Source organism: Microcebus murinus, chromosome 15 (genome assembly GCF_040939455.1).
Source record: "Microcebus murinus isolate Inina chromosome 15, M.murinus_Inina_mat1.0, whole genome shotgun sequence".
In the NCBI taxonomy this organism is placed as follows: domain Eukaryota; kingdom Metazoa; phylum Chordata; class Mammalia; order Primates; family Cheirogaleidae; genus Microcebus; species Microcebus murinus.
Window position 1 is genome coordinate 79,375,303 of NC_134118.1, and position 25,338 is coordinate 79,400,640.

The window sequence follows — 25,338 nt, forward strand, 5'->3', positions numbered from 1 at the left end:
GGTTCCAGCTCTGGCCAGGAGAACCACGAGAGGTGCCCTCTCACCGCTGCTCCTCCTAGCTGAATAGCACTCCGTGGTGTCCACGCGCCACATTTCATTTACGCACTCGTGGGTCGATGGGCACTCGGGTCGCTTCCAGGTCTTTGCGATTGTGACTTGTGCCCTGACTCTAACCCTAACCCTTACCCAGCCCGTCTCCTCCTCGGCCCCTGCCTGACTGACTCCTTCCCGCCCGGCCTGTCACCTGTCACCGTCCTCTGCCCCTGCCTGACACGCTCCTCCCCGCCCGGGCCGTCACCGTCCTCGGCCCCTGCCTGACGGGGCTCCTCCGTCGCCTGGGCCTTCCAAGGGCTTGGTGTGGACGCTGGTTCCAGGACGCCCTCCCAGGAACCCGGTAGCAGGGCGGCCGCAGCGTCTCGCGCCACCCAACCGTCCGCCGGCCGGCGGCCGTCGCTAAGTGGCCTGCGGGGGACGTGCCCCCACTGTGGGGCGGGCGCCCAGCCTGGTGTCTTCTCCGAGGCCCCGTGGCTGCTTTCCCCCCCCCCGCAAGGGGAGAGCCACGGAGGTGGGGACCGCCTCCTCGTGGGGACGTACACCCAGCTCTCCACGTCGGATTCCGGGGCTCTCTGTCCTGCCAGAAGGCCCAGCTGGCCTGCGGGTCCTTAGAGTGGCCAAAACATCCGAAAACTGAGATTGAGGGTCCGGTGGTTGTCTGCACTTTTGTGCTGGGCACCCCATGGAGGCCCGGGGGCTGGCTGGACGACGCGGTCTGCTGGGCAGGGGGGGGGTTTGGAGGAGCAACTGATGCCCTTTGCACTTTGGGTAGCAAGTGTCTGAGGTGTCTCTGAGCCATGCGCCATGTCGGGGGTGGGGGGTGGGAGGTCGGTGGGGGTGGAGGAGCAGGAGGAGGAGGAGGAGGAGGTGGGAAGGGCCGTGGCCTGCAGTCGTCTTCCCGGGGTGGCTTCTTCCACAGGCTGCTTGGCCTGGGCTCCCTGCACCTGGGCCTTTGGAGGACTGGCCCTGTGCTTGCCAACGCTTCCCCTGCAGGGACCCAGAGCTGGGAGGTTGCATCTCTCAGCCCTGGGTCGGGCAGAGCCCCAGCGGGCCATGCCCACAACCTCTCTCAGCACGGGTCCCCCAGATGGCTCCTTTGGGACCAGGATTCTCTTGCGGGTGACTCTTTAAGGTCTGGCCCCTGGATGGAGGGGCACCAGGAGTAGAGGAGCAGGAAGGGGAAGGGGGTGGCCATGCGAGGGGACACTTTCAGGCCAAGTCCCAGCTTCAGCCTGATCCTCCTGGGAACCCCGGGGTGTACGTCACACCTCCTGGTTGTCCCGCTCTGAGACAAGGAGCCGGGCTTCGCATTCCCCCAGCAGCCAGTCGTGGGCTGAGGACACCTGGGGCGTTGGGAACTCCCTGGCTTCTCCTTGGCTTAACATCTGGAGCTGCTTGTGAATCGTGCCGCCACACACACACCCGAGTGCAGGTGTCTTCTGCACAGACTGCGGGCCTCGCTCTTCTGAATGCCGCTAGCTCGCCACCCACCCACGGGTGAACCTGGTCAGGGTACTTTCTCTCGGGGGCAGACTCTGATCCTGGCGGGCTACCGGTGTTTCTGTTTGCTCGTTTCTTTCTTCCATTTCGGGAAAGGCTTCCTTACTGGGTGTGGAAATCTCCTATGCCTTTCCTCGCCTATTCTGTCAGCTTTAAAATTCTCTTTCAGTTGCCACCCTCACAGATGGATTAGGAAACTCTTTCCGGTGCACTCATTAGTGAAATGACCTCAATGAAGCTGGAATCCAATATCTAATGGCCGATTTTTAGCGAGTCCACACGCCAGGGTGGTCGGGGTCCAATGCAGCCCCGGCCAGGCCCAGGCCCCGGCCCCTTGGACTGGGCCACAGGAGGACGCAGAGGAGGGTCCCGGCCCCCCCGGTCGCGTTGCCGGCAGTTCTCCAAGGGCTTGGGCGTTTTCCAGAGGTAGGAGATGGAGGGGACTGATTTCTTCAGCGCCCCACAAACCACGCCACCCCACCCATGGGACACATCCCTAGAGAGAGAGAGAGACGCCCCATACACTCGCTCCCCTCCCCCATGCGCTGTGCCCCAGCCCGGGGCCCGGGGGAATAGGCGGCAGCCCACCCACAGGGTGGGGGGCCCAGCTGAAAGGGGTTGTCGGGGAGGGCGGCCCCTGCCTGGGGTCAAAGGGCGGGCGATCCGCGCGTGCGCAATCGGCGGCGGCGGCGGCGGCGGCGGCGGCGGCGGGGGCGGCCACGAGCTGGGGGTGGGGGGCGGGTAGGTGAAGGAGGCCAGGCGAGGAGAGGAAGGGGGCTGGAAGGTCTCCACCTTGGCGAGTCCAGCCGTGGAGGCGCATCTTGTGTGAGTGTGAGTGTGTGTGTGTGTGTGTGTGTGTGTATAGAGAGACAGCCCCCCACCCCGGCCCACCGCTCCCTGCCCGCCCCGCCCCGCCTGTCACCCCCGTCCCTCGGAGCCCGCCGGACCCGGCCGGTGAACTCAACAGGCCCGGCCCGGCGCGGGTCAGCGCCGGTGCGGGGCCTGGGGCGGGAGGAGGCGGCGGGGAAGCGCAGAGAGGCTCGGCTTCTTGAGCGGGGCAGGGGCGCCCTCCGCCGTCTAGGGCCACACCACCCTGAACGCGCCCGACCTCGTCTGGTCTCGGAAGCTAAGCAGGGTCGGGCCTGGTTAGTACTTGGATGGGAGACCGCCTGGGAATACCGGGTGCCGTAGGCTTCTTCTTTTTTTTTTTTTTTTGTTTTGCCTCTTGTTCTGTCCCCTCTCTGGGAGCGAGGCGGCGGCCCGGGGTGGGGGTCACCCCCACCCTCAGCGCCCGCCGCGGTGCCTGGCGCCCCAGCCCGCACCGTGGGGCCTCCTCTTGTCCCAAGCCGCGACACCGCCGTCACGCGGCAGCATGCGTGGCTTCTGGACTGTCAGGTCTCAGACCAAAGGTCTGCTCTGTGGGAACCGACACGCTGGAGGAAACCTTGAGAGTCTGAGAGGGGAGGGAGTTCCAGAAGAAGGCCAGGATGTCATTTGGAGGGAGTATGTGACCAGAACTCGTCCCGTTGCTTTTGGGGTTCTATGGGCTACACGTAGGAATCTTTGGTGGTGGCACCTGATGTTGGGGGATCCGGAGTCGCACCCAGACCTGCTCCACAGGCCTCCTTTTACTTTTCTCTTCGGATTCATTATTTTTAAAAAGTGTCTCTTATCTCTATGATTGCATTTTCTTTTCTCTCTCTTTTCAAGCAGATGATGGGAGTCCAAGTATTAAGGTGACATGTGTTGCCCGTGCCCCCCTCCCCCCTGTGTTCTTATTCATTTACCTCTGATGTCGTTCCAGCGTATTGTGGGGGTACCAATGTTAAGGTCGGGTACGTTGCCCTCTCCCAGCCTCCCCCCTCGGGTCAGAGCCTCAAGTGCGCCCATGCCCCAGTCGGTGCGCACCCACCCCATTCCTAATGGAGGTGTATGCCCATCCCCTCCCCCCACCCGCCCGACACCCACCCGATGAAGGTGATTCCTCTGTGTCCACTTAGGTGTCCATCGGTTCGTACCCATTTGCTGGTGAGCGCGAGCACGTGGTGCTCGTGTGTCCATTCTTGGGCTACCTGGCTTACTGGAACGGGTTCCAGCTCTGGCCAGGAGAACCACGAGAGGTGCCCTCTCACCGCTGCTCCTCCTAGCTGAATAGCACTCCGTGGTGTCCACGCGCCACATTTCATTTACGCACTCGTGGGTCGATGGGCACTCGGGTCGCTTCCAGGTCTTTGCGATTGTGACTTGTGCCCTGACTCTAACCCTAACCCTTACCCAGCCCGTCTCCTCCTCGGCCCCTGCCTGACTGACTCCTTCCCGCCCGGCCTGTCACCTGTCACCGTCCTCTGCCCCTGCCTGACACGCTCCTCCCCGCCCGGGCCGTCACCGTCCTCGGCCCCTGCCTGACGGGGCTCCTCCGTCGCCTGGGCCTTCCAAGGGCTTGGTGTGGACGCTGGTTCCAGGACGCCCTCCCAGGAACCCGGTAGCAGGGCGGCCGCAGCGTCTCGCGCCACCCAACCGTCCGCCGGCCGGCGGCCGTCGCTAAGTGGCCTGCGGGGGACGTGCCCCCACTGTGGGGCGGGCGCCCAGCCTGGTGTCTTCTCCGAGGCCCCGTGGCTGCTTTCACCCCCCCCCCGCAAGGGGAGAGCCGCGGAGGTGGGGACCGCCTCCTCGTGGGGACGTACACCCAGCTCTCCACGTCGGATTCCGGGGCTCTCTGTCCTGCCAGAAGGCCCAGCTGGCCTGCGGGTCCTTAGAGTGGCAAAAACATCCGAAAACTGAGATTGAGGGTCCGGTGGTTGTCTGCACTTTTGTGCTGGGCACCCCAGGGAGGCCCGGGGGCTGGCTGGACGACGCGGTCTGCTGGGCAGGGGGGGGGGTTTGGAGGAGCAACTGATGCCCTTTGCACTTTGGGTAGCAAGTGTCTGAGGTGTCTCTGAGCCCTGCGCCATGTCGGGGGTGGGGGGTGGGAGGTCGGTGGGGGTGGAGGAGCAGGAGGAGGAGGAGGAGGAGGTGGGAAGGGCCGTGGCCTGCAGTCGTCTTCCCGGGGTGGCTTCTTCCACAGGCTGCTTGGCCTGGGCTCCCTGCACCTGGGCCTTTGGAGGACTGGCCCTGTGCTTGCCAACGCTTCCCCTGCAGGGACCCAGAGCTGGGAGGTTGCATCTCTCAGCCCTGGGTCGGGCAGAGCCCCAGCGGGCCATGCCCACAACCTCTCTCAGCACGGGTCCCCCAGAAGGCTCCTTTGGGACCAGGATTCTCTTGCGGGTGACTCTTTAAGGTCTGGCCCCTGGATGGAGGGGCACCAGGAGTAGAGGAGCAGGAAGGGGAAGGGGGTGGCCATGCGAGGGGACACTTTCAGGCCAAGTCCCAGCTTCAGCCTGATCCTCCTGGGAACCCCGGGGTGTACGTCACACCTCCTGGTTGTCCCGCTCTGAGACAAGGAGCCGGGCTTCGCATTCCCCCAGCAGCCAGTCGTGGGCTGAGGACACCTGGGGCGTTGGGAACTCCCTGGCTTCTCCTTGGCTTAACATCTGGAGCTGCTTGTGAATCGTGCCGCCACACACACACCCGAGTGCAGGTGTCTTCTGCACAGACTGCGGGCCTCGCTCTTCTGAATGCCGCTAGCTCGCCACCCACCCACGGGTGAACCTGGTCAGGGTACTTTCTCTCGGGGGCAGACTCTGATCCTGGCGGGCTACCGGTGTTTCTGTTTGCTCGTTTCTTTCTTCCATTTCGGGAAAGGCTTCCTTACTGGGTGTGGAAATCTCCTATGCCTTTCCTCGCCTATTCTGTCAGCTTTAAAATTCTCTTTCAGTTGCCACCCTCACAGATGGATTAGGAAACTCTTTCCGGTGCACTCATTAGTGAAATGACCTCAATGAAGCTGGAATCCAATATCTAATGGCCGATTTTTAGCGAGTCCACACGCCAGGGTGGTCGGGGTCCAATGCAGCCCCGGCCAGGCCCAGGCCCCGGCCCCTTGGACTGGGCCACAGGAGGACACAGAGGAGGGTCCCGGCCCCCCCGGTCGCGTTGCCGGCAGTTCTCCAAGGGCTTGGGCGTTTTCCAGAGGTAGGAGATGGAGGGGACTGATTTCTTCAGCGCCCCACAAACCACGCCACCCCACCCATGGGACACATCCCTAGAGAGAGAGAGAGACGCCCCATACACTCGCTCCCCTCCCCCATGCGCTGTGCCCCAGCCCGGGGCCCGGGGGAATAGGCGGCAGCCCACCCACAGGGTGGGGGGCCCAGCTGAAAGGGGTTGTCGGGGAGGGCGGCCCCTGCCTGGGGTCAAAGGGCGGGCGATCCGCGCGTGCGCAATCGGCGGCGGCGGCGGCGGCGGCGGCGGGGGCGGCCACGAGCTGGGGGTGGGGGGCGGGTAGGTGAAGGAGGCCAGGCGAGGAGAGGAAGGGGGCTGGAAGGTCTCCACCTTGGCGAGTCCAGCCGTGGAGGCGCATCTTGTGTGAGTGTGAGTGTGTGTGTGTGTGTGTGTGTGTGTATAGAGAGACAGCCCCCCACCCCGGCCCACCGCTCCCTGCCCGCCCCGCCCCGCCTGTCACCCCCGTCCCTCGGAGCCCGCCGGACCCGGCCGGTGAACTCAACAGGCCCGGCCCGGCGCGGGTCAGCGCCGGTGCGGGGCCTGGGGCGGGAGGAGGCGGCGGGGAAGCGCAGAGAGGCTCGGCTTCTTGAGCGGGGCAGGGGCGCCCTCCGCCGTCTAGGGCCACACCACCCTGAACGCGCCCGACCTCGTCTGGTCTCGGAAGCTAAGCAGGGTCGGGCCTGGTTAGTACTTGGATGGGAGACCGCCTGGGAATACCGGGTGCCGTAGGCTTCTTCTTTTTTTTTTTTTTTGTTTTGCCTCTTGTTCTGTCCCCTCTCTGGGAGCGAGGCGGCGGCCCGGGGTGGGGGTCACCCCCACCCTCAGCGCCCGCCGCGGTGCCTGGCGCCCCAGCCCGCACCGTGGGGCCTCCTCTTGTCCCAAGCCGCGACACCGCCGTCACGCGGCAGCATGCGTGGCTTCTGGACTGTCAGGTCTCAGACCAAAGGTCTGCTCTGTGGGAACCGACACGCTGGAGGAAACCTTGAGAGTCTGAGAGGGGAGGGAGTTCCAGAAGAAGGCCAGGATGTCATTTGGAGGGAGTATGTGACCAGAACTCGTCCCGTTGCTTTTGGGGTTCTATGGGCTACACGTAGGAATCTTTGGTGGTGGCACCTGATGTTGGGGGATCCGGAGTCGCACCCAGACCTGCTCCACAGGCCTCCTTTTACTTTTCTCTTCGGATTCATTATTTTTAAAAAGTGTCTCTTATCTCTATGATTGCATTTTCTTTTCTCTCTCTTTTCAAGCAGATGATGGGAGTCCAAGTATTAAGGTGACATGTGTTGCCCGTGCCCCCCTCCCCCCTGTGTTCTTATTCATTTACCTCTGATGTCGTTCCAGCGTATTGTGGGGGTACCAATGTTAAGGTCGGGTACGTTGCCCTCTCCCAGCCTCCCCCCTCGGGTCAGAGCCTCAAGTGCGCCCATGCCCCAGTCGGTGCGCACCCACCCCATTCCTAATGGAGGTGTATGCCCATCCCCTCCCCCCACCCGCCCGACACCCACCCGATGAAGGTGATTCCTCTGTGTCCACTTAGGTGTCCATCGGTTCGTACCCATTTGCTGGTGAGCGCGAGCACGTGGTGCTCGTGTGTCCATTCTTGGGCTACCTGGCTTACTGGAACGGGTTCCAGCTCTGGCCAGGAGAACCACGAGAGGTGCCCTCTCACCGCTGCTCCTCCTAGCTGAATAGCACTCCGTGGTGTCCACGCGCCACATTTCATTTACGCACTCGTGGGTCGATGGGCACTCGGGTCGCTTCCAGGTCTTTGCGATTGTGACTTGTGCCCTGACTCTAACCCTAACCCTTACCCAGCCCGTCTCCTCCTCGGCCCCTGCCTGACTGACTCCTTCCCGCCCGGCCTGTCACCTGTCACCGTCCTCTGCCCCTGCCTGACACGCTCCTCCCCGCCCGGGCCGTCACCGTCCTCGGCCCCTGCCTGACGGGGCTCCTCCGTCGCCTGGGCCTTCCAAGGGCTTGGTGTGGACGCTGGTTCCAGGACGCCCTCCCAGGAACCCGGTAGCAGGGCGGCCGCAGCGTCTCGCGCCACCCAACCGTCCGCCGGCCGGCGGCCGTCGCTAAGTGGCCTGCGGGGGACGTGCCCCCACTGTGGGGCGGGCGCCCAGCCTGGTGTCTTCTCCGAGGCCCCGTGGCTGCTTTCACCCCCCCCCCCGCAAGGGGAGAGCCGCGGAGGTGGGGACCGCCTCCTCGTGGGGACGTACACCCAGCTCTCCACGTCGGATTCCGGGGCTCTCTGTCCTGCCAGAAGGCCCAGCTGGCCTGCGGGTCCTTAGAGTGGCAAAAACATCCGAAAACTGAGATTGAGGGTCCGGTGGTTGTCTGCACTTTTGTGCTGGGCACCCCAGGGAGGCCCGGGGGCTGGCTGGACGACGCGGTCTGCTGGGCAGGGGGGGGGGTTTGGAGGAGCAACTGATGCCCTTTGCACTTTGGGTAGCAAGTGTCTGAGGTGTCTCTGAGCCCTGCGCCATGTCGGGGGTGGGGGGTGGGAGGTCGGTGGGGGTGGAGGAGCAGGAGGAGGAGGAGGAGGAGGTGGGAAGGGCCGTGGCCTGCAGTCGTCTTCCCGGGGTGGCTTCTTCCACAGGCTGCTTGGCCTGGGCTCCCTGCACCTGGGCCTTTGGAGGACTGGCCCTGTGCTTGCCAACGCTTCCCCTGCAGGGACCCAGAGCTGGGAGGTTGCATCTCTCAGCCCTGGGTCGGGCAGAGCCCCAGCGGGCCATGCCCACAACCTCTCTCAGCACGGGTCCCCCAGAAGGCTCCTTTGGGACCAGGATTCTCTTGCGGGTGACTCTTTAAGGTCTGGCCCCTGGATGGAGGGGCACCAGGAGTAGAGGAGCAGGAAGGGGAAGGGGGTGGCCATGCGAGGGGACACTTTCAGGCCAAGTCCCAGCTTCAGCCTGATCCTCCTGGGAACCCCGGGGTGTACGTCACACCTCCTGGTTGTCCCGCTCTGAGACAAGGAGCCGGGCTTCGCATTCCCCCAGCAGCCAGTCGTGGGCTGAGGACACCTGGGGCGTTGGGAACTCCCTGGCTTCTCCTTGGCTTAACATCTGGAGCTGCTTGTGAATCGTGCCGCCACACACACACCCGAGTGCAGGTGTCTTCTGCACAGACTGCGGGCCTCGCTCTTCTGAATGCCGCTAGCTCGCCACCCACCCACGGGTGAACCTGGTCAGGGTACTTTCTCTCGGGGGCAGACTCTGATCCTGGCGGGCTACCGGTGTTTCTGTTTGCTCGTTTCTTTCTTCCATTTCGGGAAAGGCTTCCTTACTGGGTGTGGAAATCTCCTATGCCTTTCCTCGCCTATTCTGTCAGCTTTAAAATTCTCTTTCAGTTGCCACCCTCACAGATGGATTAGGAAACTCTTTCCGGTGCACTCATTAGTGAAATGACCTCAATGAAGCTGGAATCCAATATCTAATGGCCGATTTTTAGCGAGTCCACACGCCAGGGTGGTCGGGGTCCAATGCAGCCCCGGCCAGGCCCAGGCCCCGGCCCCTTGGACTGGGCCACAGGAGGACACAGAGGAGGGTCCCGGCCCCCCCGGTCGCGTTGCCGGCAGTTCTCCAAGGGCTTGGGCGTTTTCCAGAGGTAGGAGATGGAGGGGACTGATTTCTTCAGCGCCCCACAAACCACGCCACCCCACCCATGGGACACATCCCTAGAGAGAGAGAGAGACGCCCCATACACTCGCTCCCCTCCCCCATGCGCTGTGCCCCAGCCCGGGGCCCGGGGGAATAGGCGGCAGCCCACCCACAGGGTGGGGGGCCCAGCTGAAAGGGGTTGTCGGGGAGGGCGGCCCCTGCCTGGGGTCAAAGGGCGGGCGATCCGCGCGTGCGCAATCGGCGGCGGCGGCGGCGGGGGCGGCCACGAGCTGGGGGTGGGGGGCGGGTAGGTGAAGGAGGCCAGGCGAGGAGAGGAAGGGGGCTGGAAGGTCTCCACCTTGGCGAGTCCAGCCGTGGAGGCGCATCTTGTGTGAGTGTGAGTGTGTGTGTGTGTGTGTGTGTGTGTATAGAGAGACAGCCCCCCACCCCGGCCCACCGCTCCCTGCCCGCCCCGCCCCGCCTGTCACCCCCGTCCCTCGGAGCCCGCCGGACCCGGCCGGTGAACTCAACAGGCCCGGCCCGGCGCGGGTCAGCGCCGGTGCGGGGCCTGGGGCGGGAGGAGGCGGCGGGGAAGCGCAGAGAGGCTCGGCTTCTTGAGCGGGGCAGGGGCGCCCTCCGCCGTCTAGGGCCACACCACCCTGAACGCGCCCGACCTCGTCTGGTCTCGGAAGCTAAGCAGGGTCGGGCCTGGTTAGTACTTGGATGGGAGACCGCCTGGGAATACCGGGTGCCGTAGGCTTCTTCTTTTTTTTTTTTTTTGTTTTGCCTCTTGTTCTGTCCCCTCTCTGGGAGCGAGGCGGCGGCCCGGGGTGGGGGTCACCCCCACCCTCAGCGCCCGCCGCGGTGCCTGGCGCCCCAGCCCGCACCGTGGGGCCTCCTCTTGTCCCAAGCCGCGACACCGCCGTCACGCGGCAGCATGCGTGGCTTCTGGACTGTCAGGTCTCAGACCAAAGGTCTGCTCTGTGGGAACCGACACGCTGGAGGAAACCTTGAGAGTCTGAGAGGGGAGGGAGTTCCAGAAGAAGGCCAGGATGTCATTTGGAGGGAGTATGTGACCAGAACTCGTCCCGTTGCTTTTGGGGTTCTATGGGCTACACGTAGGAATCTTTGGTGGTGGCACCTGATGTTGGGGGATCCGGAGTCGCACCCAGACCTGCTCCACAGGCCTCCTTTTACTTTTCTCTTCGGATTCATTATTTTTAAAAAGTGTCTCTTATCTCTATGATTGCATTTTCTTTTCTCTCTCTTTTCAAGCAGATGATGGGAGTCCAAGTATTAAGGTGACATGTGTTGCCCGTGCCCCCCTCCCCCCTGTGTTCTTATTCATTTACCTCTGATGTCGTTCCAGCGTATTGTGGGGGTACCAATGTTAGGGTCGGGTACGTTGCCCTCTCCCTGCCTCCCCCCTCGGGTCAGAGCCTCAAGTGCGCCCATCCCCCAGTCGGTGCGCACCCACCCCATTCCTAATGGAGGTGTATGCCCATCCCCTCCCCCCACCCGCCCGACACCCACCCGATGAAGGTGATTCCTCTGTGTCCACTTAGGTGTCCATCGGTTCGTACCCATTTGCTGGTGAGCGCGAGCACGTGGTGCTCGTGTGTCCATTCTTGGGCTACCTGGCTTACTGGAACGGGTTCCAGCTCTGGCCAGGAGAACCACGAGAGGTGCCCTCTCACCGCTGCTCCTCCTAGCTGAATAGCACTCCGTGGTGTCCACGCGCCACATTTCATTTACGCACTCGTGGGTCGATGGGCACTCGGGTCGCTTCCAGGTCTTTGCGATTGTGACTTGTGCCCTGACTCTAACCCTAACCCTTACCCAGCCCGTCTCCTCCTCGGCCCCTGCCTGACTGACTCCTTCCCGCCCGGCCTGTCACCTGTCACCGTCCTCTGCCCCTGCCTGACACGCTCCTCCCCGCCCGGGCCGTCACCGTCCTCGGCCCCTGCCTGACGGGGCTCCTCCGTCGCCTGGGCCTTCCAAGGGCTTGGTGTGGACGCTGGTTCCAGGACGCCCTCCCAGGAACCCGGTAGCAGGGCGGCCGCAGCGTCTCGCGCCACCCAACCGTCCGCCGGCCGGCGGCCGTCGCTAAGTGGCCTGCGGGGGACGTGCCCCCACTGTGGGGCGGGCGCCCAGCCTGGTGTCTTCTCCGAGGCCCCGTGGCTGCTTTCACCCCCCCCCGCAAGGGGAGAGCCGCGGAGGTGGGGACCGCCTCCTCGTGGGGACGTACACCCAGCTCTCCACGTCGGATTCCGGGGCTCTCTGTCCTGCCAGAAGGCCCAGCTGGCCTGCGGGTCCTTAGAGTGGCAAAAACATCCGAAAACTGAGATTGAGGGTCCGGTGGTTGTCTGCACTTTTGTGCTGGGCACCCCAGGGAGGCCCGGGGGCTGGCTGGACGACGCGGTCTGCTGGGCAGGGGGGGGGGTTTGGAGGAGCAACTGATGCCCTTTGCACTTTGGGTAGCAAGTGTCTGAGGTGTCTCTGAGCCCTGCGCCATGTCGGGGGTGGGGGGTGGGAGGTCGGTGGGGGTGGAGGAGCAGGAGGAGGAGGAGGAGGAGGTGGGAAGGGCCGTGGCCTGCAGTCGTCTTCCCGGGGTGGCTTCTTCCACAGGCTGCTTGGCCTGGGCTCCCTGCACCTGGGCCTTTGGAGGACTGGCCCTGTGCTTGCCAACGCTTCCCCTGCAGGGACCCAGAGCTGGGAGGTTGCATCTCTCAGCCCTGGGTCGGGCAGAGCCCCAGCGGGCCATGCCCACAACCTCTCTCAGCACGGGTCCCCCAGAAGGCTCCTTTGGGACCAGGATTCTCTTGCGGGTGACTCTTTAAGGTCTGGCCCCTGGATGGAGGGGCACCAGGAGTAGAGGAGCAGGAAGGGGAAGGGGGTGGCCATGCGAGGGGACACTTTCAGGCCAAGTCCCAGCTTCAGCCTGATCCTCCTGGGAACCCCGGGGTGTACGTCACACCTCCTGGTTGTCCCGCTCTGAGACAAGGAGCCGGGCTTCGCATTCCCCCAGCAGCCAGTCGTGGGCTGAGGACACCTGGGGCGTTGGGAACTCCCTGGCTTCTCCTTGGCTTAACATCTGGAGCTGCTTGTGAATCGTGCCGCCACACACACACCCGAGTGCAGGTGTCTTCTGCACAGACTGCGGGCCTCGCTCTTCTGAATGCCGCTAGCTCGCCACCCACCCACGGGTGAACCTGGTCAGGGTACTTTCTCTCGGGGGCAGACTCTGATCCTGGCGGGCTACCGGTGTTTCTGTTTGCTCGTTTCTTTCTTCCATTTCGGGAAAGGCTTCCTTACTGGGTGTGGAAATCTCCTATGCCTTTCCTCGCCTATTCTGTCAGCTTTAAAATTCTCTTTCAGTTGCCACCCTCACAGATGGATTAGGAAACTCTTTCCGGTGCACTCATTAGTGAAATGACCTCAATGAAGCTGGAATCCAATATCTAATGGCCGATTTTTAGCGAGTCCACACGCCAGGGTGGTCGGGGTCCAATGCAGCCCCGGCCAGGCCCAGGCCCCGGCCCCTTGGACTGGGCCACAGGAGGACACAGAGGAGGGTCCCGGCCCCCCCGGTCGCGTTGCCGGCAGTTCTCCAAGGGCTTGGGCGTTTTCCAGAGGTAGGAGATGGAGGGGACTGATTTCTTCAGCGCCCCACAAACCACGCCACCCCACCCATGGGACACATCCCTAGAGAGAGAGAGAGACGCCCCATACACTCGCTCCCCTCCCCCATGCGCTGTGCCCCAGCCCGGGGCCCGGGGGAATAGGCGGCAGCCCACCCACAGGGTGGGGGGCCCAGCTGAAAGGGGTTGTCGGGGAGGGCGGCCCCTGCCTGGGGTCAAAGGGCGGGCGATCCGCGCGTGCGCAATCGGCGGCGGCAGCGGCGGCGGGGGCGGCCACGAGCTGGGGGTGGGGGGCGGGTAGGTGAAGGAGGCCAGGCGAGGAGAGGAAGGGGGCTGGAAGGTCTCCACCTTGGCGAGTCCAGCCGTGGAGGCGCATCTTGTGTGAGTGTGAGTGTGTGTGTGTGTGTGTGTGTGTGTATAGAGAGACAGCCCCCCACCCCGGCCCACCGCTCCCTGCCCGCCCCGCCCCGCCTGTCACCCCCGTCCCTCGGAGCCCGCCGGACCCGGCCGGTGAACTCAACAGGCCCGGCCCGGCGCGGGTCAGCGCCGGTGCGGGGCCTGGGGCGGGAGGAGGCGGCGGGGAAGCGCAGAGAGGCTCGGCTTCTTGAGCGGGGCAGGGGCGCCCTCCGCCGTCTAGGGCCACACCACCCTGAACGCGCCCGACCTCGTCTGGTCTCGGAAGCTAAGCAGGGTCGGGCCTGGTTAGTACTTGGATGGGAGACCGCCTGGGAATACCGGGTGCCGTAGGCTTCTTCTTTTTTTTTTTTTTTGTTTTGCCTCTTGTTCTGTCCCCTCTCTGGGAGCGAGGCGGCGGCCCGGGGTGGGGGTCACCCCCACCCTCAGCGCCCGCCGCGGTGCCTGGCGCCCCAGCCCGCACCGTGGGGCCTCCTCTTGTCCCAAGCCGCGACACCGCCGTCACGCGGCAGCATGCGTGGCTTCTGGACTGTCAGGTCTCAGACCAAAGGTCTGCTCTGTGGGAACCGACACGCTGGAGGAAACCTTGAGAGTCTGAGAGGGGAGGGAGTTCCAGAAGAAGGCCAGGATGTCATTTGGAGGGAGTATGTGACCAGAACTCGTCCCGTTGCTTTTGGGGTTCTATGGGCTACACGTAGGAATCTTTGGTGGTGGCACCTGATGTTGGGGGATCCGGAGTCGCACCCAGACCTGCTCCACAGGCCTCCTTTTACTTTTCTCTTCGGATTCATTATTTTTAAAAAGTGTCTCTTATCTCTATGATTGCATTTTCTTTTCTCTCTCTTTTCAAGCAGATGATGGGAGTCCAAGTATTAAGGTGACATGTGTTGCCCGTGCCCCCCTCCCCCCTGTGTTCTTATTCATTTACCTCTGATGTCGTTCCAGCGTATTGTGGGGGTACCAATGTTAAGGTCGGGTACGTTGCCCTCTCCCAGCCTCCCCCCTCGGGTCAGAGCCTCAAGTGCGCCCATGCCCCAGTCGGTGCGCACCCACCCCATTCCTAATGGAGGTGTATGCCCATCCCCTCCCCCCACCCGCCCGACACCCACCCGATGAAGGTGATTCCTCTGTGTCCACTTAGGTGTCCATCGGTTCGTACCCATTTGCTGGTGAGCGCGAGCACGTGGTGCTCGTGTGTCCATTCTTGGGCTACCTGGCTTACTGGAACGGGTTCCAGCTCTGGCCAGGAGAACCACGAGAGGTGCCCTCTCACCGCTGCTCCTCCTAGCTGAATAGCACTCCGTGGTGTCCACGCGCCACATTTCATTTACGCACTCGTGGGTCGATGGGCACTCGGGTCGCTTCCAGGTCTTTGCGATTGTGACTTGTGCCCTGACTCTAACCCTAACCCTTACCCAGCCCGTCTCCTCCTCGGCCCCTGCCTGACTGACTCCTTCCCGCCCGGCCTGTCACCTGTCACCGTCCTCTGCCCCTGCCTGACACGCTCCTCCCCGCCCGGGCCGTCACCGTCCTCGGCCCCTGCCTGACGGGGCTCCTCCGTCGCCTGGGCCTTCCAAGGGCTTGGTGTGGACGCTGGTTCCAGGACGCCCTCCCAGGAACCCGGTAGCAGGGCGGCCGCAGCGTCTCGCGCCACCCAACCGTCCGCCGGCCGGCGGCCGTCGCTAAGTGGCCTGCGGGGGACGTGCCCCCACTGTGGGGCGGGCGCCCAGCCTGGTGTCTTCTCCGAGGCCCCGTGGCTGCTTTCACCCCCCCCCGCAAGGGGAGAGCCGCGGAGGTGGGGACCGCCTCCTCGTGGGGACGTACACCCAGCTCTCCACGTCGGATTCCGGGGCTCTCTGTCCTGCCAGAAGGCCCAGCTGGCCTGCGGGTCCTTAGAGTGGCAAAAACATCCGAAAACTGAGATTGAGGGTCCGGTGGTTGTCTGCACTTTTGTGCTGGGCACCCCAGGGAGGCCCGGGGGCTGGCTGGACGACGCGGTCTGCTGGGCAGGGGGGGGGGTTTGGAGGAGCAACTGATGCCCTTTGCACTTTGGGTAGCAAGTGTCTGAGGTGTCTCTGAGCCCTGCGCCATGTCGGGGGTGGGGGGTGGGAGGTCGGTGGGGGTGGAGGAGCAGGAGGAGGAGGAGGAGGAGGTGGGAAGGGCCGTGGCCTGCAGTCGTCTTCCCGGGGTGGCTTCTTCCACAGGCTGCTTGGCCTGGGCTCCCTGCACCTGGGCCTTTGGAGGACTGGCCCTGTGCTTGCCAACGCTTCCCCTGCAGGGACCCAGAGCTGGGAGGTTGCATCTCTCAGCCCTGGGTCGGGCAGAGCCCCAGCGGGCCATGCCCACAACCTCTCTCAGCACGGGTCCCCCAGAAGGCTCCTTTGGGACCAGGATTCTCTTGCGGGTGACTCTTTAAGGTCTGGCCCCTGGATGGAGGGGCACCAGGAGTAGAGGAGCAGGAAGGGGAAGGGGGTGGCCATGCGAGGGGACACTTTCAGGCCAAGTCCCAGCTTCAGCCTGATCCTCCTGGGAACCCCGGGGTGTACGTCACACCTCCTGGTTGTCCCGCTCTGAGACAAGGAGCCGGGCTTCGCATTCCCCCAGCAGCCAGTCGTGGGCTGAGGACACCTGGGGCGTTGGGAACTCCCTGGCTTCTCCTTGGCTTAACATCTGGAGCTGCTTGTGAATCGTGCCGCCACACACACACCCGAGTGCAGGTGTCTTCTGCACAGACTGCGGGCCTCGCTCTTCTGAATGCCGCTAGCTCGCCACCCACCCACGGGTGAACCTGGTCAGGGTACTTTCTCTCGGGGGCAGACTCTGATCCTGGCGGGCTACCGGTGTTTCTGTTTGCTCGTTTCTTTCTTCCATTTCGGGAAAGGCTTCCTTACTGGGTGTGGAAATCTCCTATGCCTTTCCTCGCCTATTCTGTCAGCTTTAAAATTCTCTTTCAGTTGCCACCCTCACAGATGGATTAGGAAACTCTTTCCGGTGCACTCATTAGTGAAATGACCTCAATGAAGCTGGAATCCAATATCTAATGGCCGATTTTTAGCGAGTCCACACGCCAGGGTGGTCGGGGTCCAATGCAGCCCCGGCCAGGCCCAGGCCCCGGCCCCTTGGACTGGGCCACAGGAGGACACAGAGGAGGGTCCCGGCCCCCCCGGTCGCGTTGCCGGCAGTTCTCCAAGGGCTTGGGCGTTTTCCAGAGGTAGGAGATGGAGGGGACTGATTTCTTCAGCGCCCCACAAACCACGCCACCCCACCCATGGGACACATCCCTAGAGAGAGAGAGAGACGCCCCATACACTCGCTCCCCTCCCCCATGCGCTGTGCCCCAGCCCGGGGCCCGGGGGAATAGGCGGCAGCCCACCCACAGGGTGGGGGGCCCAGCTGAAAGGGGTTGTCGGGGAGGGCGGCCCCTGCCTGGGGTCAAAGGGCGGGCGATCCGCGCGTGCGCAATCGGCGGCGGCGGCGGCGGCGGCGGCGGCGGCGGGGGCGGCCACGAGCTGGGGGTGGGGGGCGGGTAGGTGAAGGAGGCCAGGCGAGGAGAGGAAGGGGGCTGGAAGGTCTCCACCTTGGCGAGTCCAGCCGTGGAGGCGCATCTTGTGTGAGTGTGAGTGTGTGTGTGTGTGTGTGTGTGTGTATAGAGAGACAGCCCCCCACCCCGGCCCACCGCTCCCTGCCCGCCCCGCCCCGCCTGTCACCCCCGTCCCTCGGAGCCCGCCGGACCCGGCCGGTGAACTCAACAGGCCCGGCCCGGCGCGGGTCAGCGCCGGTGCGGGGCCTGGGGCGGGAGGAGGCGGCGGGGAAGCGCAGAGAGGCTCGGCTTCTTGAGCGGGGCAGGGGCGCCCTCCGCCGTCTAGGGCCACACCACCCTGAACGCGCCCGACCTCGTCTGGTCTCGGAAGCTAAGCAGGGTCGGGCCTGGTTAGTACTTGGATGGGAGACCGCCTGGGAATACCGGGTGCCGTAGGCTTCTTCTTTTTTTTTTTTTTTGTTTTGCCTCTTGTTCTGTCCCCTCTCTGGGAGCGAGGCGGCGGCCCGGGGTGGGGGTCACCCCCACCCTCAGCGCCCGCCGCGGTGCCTGGCGCCCCAGCCCGCACCGTGGGGCCTCCTCTTGTCCCAAGCCGCGACACCGCCGTCACGCGGCAGCATGCGTGGCTTCTGGACTGTCAGGTCTCAGACCAAAGGTCTGCTCTGTGGGAACCGACACGCTGGAGGAAACCTTGAGAGTCTGAGAGGGGAGGGAGTTCCAGAAGAAGGCCAGGATGTCATTTGGAGGGAGTATGTGACCAGAACTCGTCCCGTTGCTTTTGGGGTTCTATGGGCTACACGTAGGAATCTTTGGTGGTGGCACCTGATGTTGGGGGATCCGGAGTCGCACCCAGACCTGCTCCACAGGCCTCCTTTTACTTTTCTCTTCGGATTCATTATTTTTAAAAAGTGTCTCTTATCTCTATGATTGCATTTTCTTTTCTCTCTCTTTTCAAGCAGATGATGGGAGTCCAAGTATTAAGGTGACATGTGTTGCCCGTGCCCCCCTCCCCCCTGTGTTCTTATTCATTTACCTCTGATGTCGTTCCAGCGTATTGTGGGGGTACCAATGTTAAGGTCGGGTACGTTGCCCTCTCCCAGCCTCCCCCCTCGGGTCAGAGCCTCAAGTGCGCCCATGCCCCAGTCGGTGCGCACCCACCCCATTCCTAATGGAGGTGTATGCCCATCCCCTCCCCCCACCCGCCCGACACCCACCCGATGAAGGTGATTCCTCTGTGTCCACTTAGGTGTCCATCGGTTCGTACCCATTTGCTGGTGAGCGCGAGCACGTGGTGCTCGTGTGTCCATTCTTGGGCTACCTGGCTTACTGGAACGGGTTCCAGCTCTGGCCAGGAGAACCACGAGAGGTGCCCTCTCACCGCTGCTCCTCCTAGCTGAATAGCACTCCGTGGTGTCCACGCGCCACATTTCATTTACGCACTCGTGGGTCGATGGGCACTCGGGTCGCTTCCAGGTCTTTGCGATTGTGACTTGTGCCCTGACTCTAACCCTAACCCTTACCCAGCCCGTCTCCTCCTCGGCCCCTGCCTGACTGACTCCTTCCCGCCCGGCCTGTCACCTGTCACCGTCCTCTGCCCCTGCCTGACACGCTCCTCCCCGCCCGGGCCGTCACCGTCCTCGGCCCCTGCCTGACGGGGCTCCTCCGTCGCCTGGGCCTTCCAAGGGCTTGGTGTGGACGCTGGTTCCAGGACGCCCTCCCAGGAACCCGGTAGCAGGGCGGCCGCAGCGTCTCGCGCCACCCAACCGTCCGCCGGCCGGCGGCCGTCGCTAAGTGGCCTGCGGGGGACGTGCCCCCACTGTGGGGCGGGCGCCCAGCCTGGTGTCTTCTCCGAGGCCCCGTGGCTGCTTTCACCCCCCCCCGCAAGGGGAGAGCCGCGGAGGTGGGGACCGCCTCCTCGTGGGGACGTACACCCAGCTCTCCACGTCGGATTCCGGGGCTCTCTGTCCTGCCAGAAGGCCCAGCTGGCCTGCGGGTCCTTAGAGTGGCAAAAACATCCGAAAACTGAGATTGAGGGTCCGGTGGTTGTCTGCACTTTTGTGCTGGGCACCCCAGGGAGGCCCGGGGGCTGGCTGGACGACGCGGTCTGCTGGGCAGGGGGGGGGGTTTGGAGGAGCAACTGATGCCCTTTGCACTTTGGGTAGCAAGTGTCTGAGGTGTCTCTGAGCCCTGCGCCATGTCGGGGGTGGGGGGTGGGAGGTCGGTGGGGGTGGAGGAGCAGGAGGAGGAGGAGGAGGAGGTGGGAAGGGCCGTGGCCTGCAGTCGTCTTCCCGGGGTGGCTTCTTCCACAGGCTGCTTGGCCTGGGCTCCCTGCACCTGGGCCTTTGGAGGACTGGCCCTGTGCTTGCCAACGCTTCCCCTGCAGGGACCCAGAGCTGGGAGGTTGCATCTCTCAGCCCTGGGTCGGGCAGAGCCCCAGCGGGCCATGCCCACAACCTCTCTCAGCACGGGTCCCCCAGAAGGCTCCTTTGGGACCAGGATTCTCTTGCGGGTGACTCTTTAAGGTCTGGCCCCTGGATGGAGGGGCACCAGGAGTAGAGGAGCAGGAAGGGGAAGGGGGTGGCCATGCGAGGGGACACTTTCAGGCCAAGTCCCAGCTTCAGCCTGATCCTCCTGGGAACCCCGGGGTGTACGTCACACCTCCTGGTTGTCCCGCTCTGAGACAAGGAGCCGGGCTTCGCATTCCCCCAGCAGCCAGTCGTGGGCTGAGGACACCTGGGGCGTTGGGAACTCCCTGGCTTCTCCTTGGCTTAACATCTGGAGCTGCTTGTGAATCGTGCCGCCACACACACACCCGAGTGCAGGTGTCTTCTGCACAGACTGCGGGCCTCGCTCTTCTGAATGCCGCTAGCTCGCCACCCACCCACGGGTGAACCTGGTCAGGGTACTTTCTCTCGGGGGCAGACTCTGATCCTGGCGGGCTACCGGTGTTTCTGTTTGCTCGTTTCTTTCTTCCATTTCGGGAAAGGCTTCCTTACTGGGTGTGGAAATCTCCTATGCCTTTCCTCGCCTATTCTGTCAGCTTTAAAATTCTCTTTCAGTTGCCACCCTCACAGATGGATTAGGAAACTCTTTCCGGTGCACTCATTAGTGAAATGACCTCAATGAAGCTGGAATCCAATATCTAATGGCCGATTTTTAGCGAGTCCACACGCCAGGGTGGTCGGGGTCCAATGCAGCCCCGGCCAGGCCCAGGCCCCGGCCCCTTGGACTGGGCCACAGGAGGACACAGAGGAGGGTCCCGGCCCCCCCGGTCGCGTTGCCGGCAGTTCTCCAAGGGCTTGGGCGTTTTCCAGAGGTAGGAGATGGAGGGGACTGATTTCTTCAGCGCCCCACAAACCACGCCACCCCACCCATGGGACACATCCCTAGAGAGAGAGAGAGACGCCCCATACACTCGCTCCCCTCCCCCATGCGCTGTGCCCCAGCCCGGGGCCCGGGGGAATAGGCGGCAGCCCACCCACAGGGTGGGGGGCCCAGCTGAAAGGGGTTGTCGGGGAGGGCGGCCCCTGCCTGGGGTCAAAGGGCGGGCGATCCGCGCGTGCGCAATCGGCGGCGGCGGCGGCGGCGGCGGCGGCGGCGGCGGCGGCGGGGGCGGCCACGAGCTGGGGGTGGGGGGCGGGTAGGTGAAGGAGGCCAGGCGAGGAGAGGAAGGGGGCTGGAAGGTCTCCACCTTGGCGAGTCCAGCCGTGGAGGCGCATCTTGTGTGAGTGTGAGTGTGTGTGTGTGTGTGTGTGTGTGTATAGAGAGACAGCCCCCCACCCCGGCCCACCGCTCCCTGCCCGCCCCGCCCCGCCTGTCACCCCCGTCCCTCGGAGCCCGCCGGACCCGGCCGGTGAACTCAACAGGCCCGGCCCGGCGCGGGTCAGCGCCGGTGCGGGGCCTGGGGCGGGAGGAGGCGGCGGGGAAGCGCAGAGAGGCTCGGCTTCTTGAGCGGGGCAGGGGCGCCCTCCGCCGTCTAGGGCCACACCACCCTGAACGCGCCCGACCTCGTCTGGTCTCGGAAGCTAAGCAGGGTCGGGCCTGGTTAGTACTTGGATGGGAGACCGCCTGGGAATACCGGGTGCCGTAGGCTTCTTCTTTTTTTTTTTTTTTGTTTTGCCTCTTGTTCTGTCCCCTCTCTGGGAGCGAGGCGGCGGCCCGGGGTGGGGGTCACCCCCACCCTCAGCGCCCGCCGCGGTGCCTGGCGCCCCAGCCCGCACCGTGGGGCCTCCTCTTGTCCCAAGCCGCGACACCGCCGTCACGCGGCAGCATGCGTGGCTTCTGGACTGTCAGGTCTCAGACCAAAGGTCTGCTCTGTGGGAACCGACACGCTGGAGGAAACCTTGAGAGTCTGAGAGGGGAGGGAGTTCCAGAAGAAGGCCAGGATGTCATTTGGAGGGAGTATGTGACCAGAACTCGTCCCGTTGCTTTTGGGGTTCTATGGGCTACACGTAGGAATCTTTGGTGGTGGCACCTGATGTTGGGGGATCCGGAGTCGCACCCAGACCTGCTCCACAGGCCTCCTTTTACTTTTCTCTTCGGATTCATTATTTTTAAAAAGTGTCTCTTATCTCTATGATTGCATTTTCTTTTCTCTCTCTTTTCAAGCAGATGATGGGAGTCCAAGTATTAAGGTGACATGTGTTGCCCGTGCCCCCCTCCCCCCTGTGTTCTTATTCATTTACCTCTGATGTCGTTCCAGCGTATTGTGGGGGTACCAATGTTAAGGTCGGGTACGTTGCCCTCTCCCAGCCTCCCCCCTCGGGTCAGAGCCTCAAGTGCGCCCATGCCCCAGTCGGTGCGCACCCACCCCATTCCTAATGGAGGTGTATGCCCATCCCCTCCCCCCACCCGCCCGACACCCACCCGATGAAGGTGATTCCTCTGTGTCCACTTAGGTGTCCATCGGTTCGTACCCATTTGCTGGTGAGCGCGAGCACGTGGTGCTCGTGTGTCCATTCTTGGGCTACCTGGCTTACTGGAACGGGTTCCAGCTCTGGCCAGGAGAACCACGAGAGGTGCCCTCTCACCGCTGCTCCTCCTAGCTGAATAGCACTCCGTGGTGTCCACGCGCCACATTTCATTTACGCACTCGTGGGTCGATGGGCACTCGGGTCGCTTCCAGGTCTTTGCGATTGTGACTTGTGCCCTGACTCTAACCCTAACCCTTACCCAGCCCGTCTCCTCCTCGGCCCCTGCCTGACTGACTCCTTCCCGCCCGGCCTGTCACCTGTCACCGTCCTCTGCCCCTGCCTGACACGCTCCTCCCCGCCCGGGCCGTCACCGTCCTCGGCCCCTGCCTGACGGGGCTCCTCCGTCGCCTGGGCCTTCCAAGGGCTTGGTGTGGACGCTGGTTCCAGGACGCCCTCCCAGGAACCCGGTAGCAGGGCGGCCGCAGCGTCTCGCGCCACCCAACCGTCCGCCGGCCGGCGGCCGTCGCTAAGTGGCCTGCGGGGGACGTGCCCCCACTGTGGGGCGGGCGCCCAGCCTGGTGTCTTCTCCGAGGCCCCGTGGCTGCTTTCACCCCCCCCCCGCAAGGGGAGAGCCGCGGAGGTGGGGACCGCCTCCTCGTGGGGACGTACACCCAGCTCTCCACGTCGGATTCCGGGGCTCTCTGTCCTGCCAGAAGGCCCAGCTGGCCTGCGGGTCCTTAGAGTGGCAAAAACATCCGAAAACTGAGATTGAGGGTCCGGTGGTTGTCTGCACTTTTGTGCTGGGCACCCCAGGGAGGCCCGGGGGCTGGCTGGACGACGCGGTCTGCTGGGCAGGGGGGGGGGTTTGGAGGAGCAACTGATGCCCTTTGCACTTTGGGTAGCAAGTGTCTGAGGTGTCTCTGAGCCCTGCGCCATGTCGGGGGTGGGGGGTGGGAGGTCGGTGGGGGTGGAGGAGCAGGAGGAGGAGGAGGAGGAGGTGGGAAGGGCCGTGGCCTGCAGTCGTCTTCCCGGGGTGGCTTCTTCCACAGGCTGCTTGGCCTGGGCTCCCTGCACCTGGGCCTTTGGAGGACTGGCCCTGTGCTTGCCAACGCTTCCCCTGCAGGGACCCAGAGCTGGGAGGTTGCATCTCTCAGCCCTGGGTCGGGCAGAGCCCCAGCGGGCCATGCCCACAACCTCTCTCAGCACGGGTCCCCCAGAAGGCTCCTTTGGGACCAGGATTCTCTTGCGGGTGACTCTTTAAGGTCTGGCCCCTGGATGGAGGGGCACCAGGAGTAGAGGAGCAGGAAGGGGAAGGGGGTGGCCATGCGAGGGGACACTTTCAGGCCAAGTCCCAGCTTCAGCCTGATCCTCCTGGGAACCCCGGGGTGTACGTCACACCTCCTGGTTGTCCCGCTCTGAGACAAGGAGCCGGGCTTCGCATTCCCCCAGCAGCCAGTCGTGGGCTGAGGACACCTGGGGCGTTGGGAACTCCCTGGCTTCTCCTTGGCTTAACATCTGGAGCTGCTTGTGAATCGTGCCGCCACACACACACCCGAGTGCAGGTGTCTTCTGCACAGACTGCGGGCCTCGCTCTTCTGAATGCCGCTAGCTCGCCACCCACCCACGGGTGAACCTGGTCAGGGTACTTTCTCTCGGGGGCAGACTCTGATCCTGGCGGGCTACCGGTGTTTCTGTTTGCTCGTTTCTTTCTTCCATTTCGGGAAAGGCTTCCTTACTGGGTGTGGAAATCTCCTATGCCTTTCCTCGCCTATTCTGTCAGCTTTAAAATTCTCTTTCAGTTGCCACCCTCACAGATGGATTAGGAAACTCTTTCCGGTGCACTCATTAGTGAAATGACCTCAATGAAGCTGGAATCCAATATCTAATGGCCGATTTTTAGCGAGTCCACACGCCAGGGTGGTCGGGGTCCAATGCAGCCCCGGCCAGGCCCAGGCCCCGGCCCCTTGGACTGGGCCACAGGAGGACACAGAGGAGGGTCCCGGCCCCCCCGGTCGCGTTGCCGGCAGTTCTCCAAGGGCTTGGGCGTTTTCCAGAGGTAGGAGATGGAGGGGACTGATTTCTTCAGCGCCCCACAAACCACGCCACCCCACCCATGGGACACATCCCTAGAGAGAGAGAGAGACGCCCCATACACTCGCTCCCCTCCCCCATGCGCTGTGCCCCAGCCCGGGGCCCGGGGGAATAGGCGGCAGCCCACCCACAGGGTGGGGGGCCCAGCTGAAAGGGGTTGTCGGGGAGGGCGGCCCCTGCCTGGGGTCAAAGGGCGGGCGATCCGCGCGTGCGCAATCGGCGGCGGCGGCGGCGGCGGCGGCGGCGGCGGGGGCGGCCACGAGCTGGGGGTGGGGGGCGGGTAGGTGAAGGAGGCCAGGCGAGGAGAGGAAGGGGGCTGGAAGGTCTCCACCTTGGCGAGTCCAGCCGTGGAGGCGCATCTTGTGTGAGTGTGAGTGTGTGTGTGTGTGTGTGTGTGTGTATAGAGAGACAGCCCCCCACCCCGGCCCACCGCTCCCTGCCCGCCCCGCCCCGCCTGTCACCCCCGTCCCTCGGAGCCCGCCGGACCCGGCCGGTGAACTCAACAGGCCCGGCCCGGCGCGGGTCAGCGCCGGTGCGGGGCCTGGGGCGGGAGGAGGCGGCGGGGAAGCGCAGAGAGGCTCGGCTTCTTGAGCGGGGCAGGGGCGCCCTCCGCCGTCTAGGGCCACACCACCCTGAACGCGCCCGACCTCGTCTGGTCTCGGAAGCTAAGCAGGGTCGGGCCTGGTTAGTACTTGGATGGGAGACCGCCTGGGAATACCGGGTGCCGTAGGCTTCTTCTTTTTTTTTTTTTTTGTTTTGCCTCTTGTTCTGTCCCCTCTCTGGGAGCGAGGCGGCGGCCCGGGGTGGGGGTCACCCCCACCCTCAGCGCCCGCCGCGGTGCCTGGCGCCCCAGCCCGCACCGTGGGGCCTCCTCTTGTCCCAAGCCGCGACACCGCCGTCACGCGGCAGCATGCGTGGCTTCTGGACTGTCAGGTCTCAGACCAAAGGTCTGCTCTGTGGGAACCGACACGCTGGAGGAAACCTTGAGAGTCTGAGAGGGGAGGGAGTTCCAGAAGAAGGCCAGGATGTCATTTGGAGGGAGTATGTGACCAGAACTCGTCCCGTTGCTTTTGGGGTTCTATGGGCTACACGTAGGAATCTTTGGTGGTGGCACCTGATGTTGGGGGATCCGGAGTCGCACCCAGACCTGCTCCACAGGCCTCCTTTTACTTTTCTCTTCGGATTCATTATTTTTAAAAAGTGTCTCTTATCTCTATGATTGCATTTTCTTTTCTCTCTCTTTTCAAGCAGATGATGGGAGTCCAAGTATTAAGGTGACATGTGTTGCCCGTGCCCCCCTCCCCCCTGTGTTCTTATTCATTTACCTCTGATGTCGTTCCAGCGTATTGTGGGGGTACCAATGTTAAGGTCGGGTACGTTGCCCTCTCCCAGCCTCCCCCCTCGGGTCAGAGCCTCAAGTGCGCCCATGCCCCAGTCGGTGCGCACCCACCCCATTCCTAATGGAGGTGTATGCCCATCCCCTC

At 63.9% G+C, this 25,338-nt stretch overlaps 7 non-coding genes across 7 annotated transcripts; all 7 read left to right on the forward strand.

Moving 5' to 3' along the window:
* Window positions 1-2,629: 2,629 nt before the first annotated feature.
* LOC142876515 (5S ribosomal RNA) lies at window positions 2,630-2,748 on the forward strand. The gene has a single exon (XR_012923416.1). It is a non-coding gene; the product is annotated as a 5S ribosomal RNA (ribosomal RNA).
* A 3,520-nt stretch (window positions 2,749-6,268) lies between these two features.
* Window positions 6,269-6,387, forward strand: LOC142876516 (5S ribosomal RNA). The gene has a single exon (XR_012923417.1). It is a non-coding gene; the product is annotated as a 5S ribosomal RNA (ribosomal RNA).
* A 3,511-nt stretch (window positions 6,388-9,898) lies between these two features.
* On the forward strand, window positions 9,899-10,017 carry LOC142876517 (5S ribosomal RNA). The gene has a single exon (XR_012923418.1). It is a non-coding gene; the product is annotated as a 5S ribosomal RNA (ribosomal RNA).
* A 3,512-nt stretch (window positions 10,018-13,529) lies between these two features.
* Window positions 13,530-13,648, forward strand: LOC142876518 (5S ribosomal RNA). Its single transcript, XR_012923419.1, has one exon. It is a non-coding gene; the product is annotated as a 5S ribosomal RNA (ribosomal RNA).
* Window positions 13,649-17,172: 3,524 nt separating this feature from the next.
* On the forward strand, window positions 17,173-17,291 carry LOC142876519 (5S ribosomal RNA). Its single transcript, XR_012923420.1, has one exon. It is a non-coding gene; the product is annotated as a 5S ribosomal RNA (ribosomal RNA).
* Window positions 17,292-20,824: 3,533 nt separating this feature from the next.
* Window positions 20,825-20,943, forward strand: LOC142876520 (5S ribosomal RNA). The gene has a single exon (XR_012923421.1). It is a non-coding gene; the product is annotated as a 5S ribosomal RNA (ribosomal RNA).
* A 3,525-nt stretch (window positions 20,944-24,468) lies between these two features.
* LOC142876521 (5S ribosomal RNA) lies at window positions 24,469-24,587 on the forward strand. Its single transcript, XR_012923422.1, has one exon. It is a non-coding gene; the product is annotated as a 5S ribosomal RNA (ribosomal RNA).
* Window positions 24,588-25,338: the final 751 nt, after the last annotated feature.